Here is a 2,201-nt window from a genome sequence, read left to right as displayed (position 1 = left end):
CATGACACTGATTAGTGTGAAAATGAGGAGACTGAGACAGAAACCTTACTGAATAGTTTTCCTCTTGTCCAGAGGGTTCTGGTGATGAAGGGGATAGGATTTTATGATTCAATTGTGAGTAATTGTTTTCAGATCTAATGGTGGTTGTCAGAACTGTAAATGTAGAAGAGGTGCACTAAAAGAGGGGAGCAGTAAATCATTTCAGGAGCAGACGACCCTACTACCATCAAGAGGGAAGAACATGAGAGGAGTGAGGGATCCTAACTAGCAAAGCAGTGACAACAGAGATGGCATATGGACTGAGAAAAGAAGTGTGCCTGCAGGCAGGATCTTGGCTTGCAAAAGGTGTCCTTTGGACATTTAAATGAATATATATTTACAATGTGGTATATATCATTTTAAAAAAATGTAATAGAGTCCTTGTGTGACTCCGTATCAATCAGTCTCCTCTGGGTCTTCCACTTTTTCAACTGATCTTCTGCTTTACCAAGCTTGATGTCCCTTTCCAGGGACTGGTCCCTTCTGATAACATGTCTGAAGTATGAGAGACGAGGTCTCACCATCCTGGCTACTAAGGATCCATCCTGGCAAGTATGTTAATACCTTATATCAAAGGAGTGGCCCCAAGTCCACAAAGCCTCCTTCTTCAGTCTTATGTTAAGTCACTCTTCATCAAGCCCCTAGAAAACCAGCCCTATTGGTTCTTCCCTCACTCCTGGTAGAATATGCTGACTACTTCTTGCAGTTCTTTGAAATATAATCCTTTTCTTCCTATCCAAGGTAAAGCACATCTCAAGGTGGGTTATGTTGTGACTTAACACTAGTTATCAGCCTGGTACGAGGGGAGGAAGTCGGCGCGGGTCTTGAAGGAAGTCCTCATTGTCTTCTTTCAGACAGGTATTTACACTGGGATGTACCACCTCTTAATCAAACCATTTCTGCAGTCTCGGAGATCTTAGAGAAGTCTGGAGACTCAAAAATCTATACAGATGGATGGTTGGTTGGTTATGTGATGTGGAATCAATTCTGCTGTATAGCGACCCCTGTATAGGGTTTCCGAGACAGTAAATCTTTATGGGAGCAGAAAATCTCATCTTTCTCCTGCAAAGTGACTGGTAGATTTGAACTGCTGACCTTGTGGTTAGCAGCCCAGCTCTTAATCCACCACACTACCAGGGCTCCTTCTGCAGATGGATGGCAAGTTTCTTCTCAGAGGGAAATCTGAGCATCATACCTCCTTCACTGCCACATTTGACAGGAAGTCAAAGTTTCAGGGATAATAGAGGGGAATTACAGTACAGAGTAATGAGAAAACAACTTAATTTCTGACTTTACAGTTTTGAATATTTCTTGGCTCTTTCTGCTGAAAGAATGTTTTCCCTGACCTGCTCCATGTGCTGTAGGCTGCTGGCCATCTGCATGAGCCAGCTCTCTGTGACTGCTGTTCTACCAGCATGTCTTGGTTCCTAGCTGTAGCCTATCTTTTCGAGTTACAAAGGAATGATTTGCAAATTAGAGTTTCCAAGGAGAAGCTGGTGAGTTTGAACCAAAGACCTTGTTGTTCAAACTGACCTTGCGGTCCACTATTACTTTGTTGTTTTGTGCCATGGAGTCGGTTCTGACTCAGAGTGGCCCTGTACAGGGTTTCCGAAGCTGTAAATCTTTATGGGAACAGAATACTTCACCTTTCTTCCTCGGAATAGGTAGTAGTTTCAAACTGCTGACCCTGAGGCTAGCAGCCCAATTCATAACCACTACACTACCAGAGCTCCTTGTTTTTGTTTTTAGGTGCCATCGAGTTGGTACTGACTCAGTGACCCTATGCACAACAGAACGAAACCCTGCCCGGTCCTGGGCCAACCTCACAATTGTTGCCACGCTTGAGCCTATTGATACTGCCATATTGCCCATCAATCTCTCTGGGGATCTTAGTCTTCTTCTCTGACCCTCCACCTTACCAAACATGATATAGTTTTCCAGCAAGTGGTCCTTTCTGACCCTCCTGACTGGTCCCATTGGACATATATCCGAAGTATGAGAGATGAAGTTTGGCCATCCTGGCCTCCAAAGAGCACTCTGCCTGCACTTCTTCCAACACAGATCTGTTGGTTCTTTTGGCAGCCCATGGCACTTTCAATATTCTCCTCCAACACCATAACTCAGAAACATCAGTTCTTCTACGGTCTTCCTTATTCACTGTC

The sequence above is a fragment of the Chrysochloris asiatica genome, unplaced genomic scaffold, assembly GCF_000296735.1.
Source record: "Chrysochloris asiatica unplaced genomic scaffold, ChrAsi1.0 scaffold00052, whole genome shotgun sequence".
Classification (NCBI taxonomy): domain Eukaryota; kingdom Metazoa; phylum Chordata; class Mammalia; order Afrosoricida; family Chrysochloridae; genus Chrysochloris; species Chrysochloris asiatica.
This window is presented reverse-complemented; position numbering follows the sequence as displayed.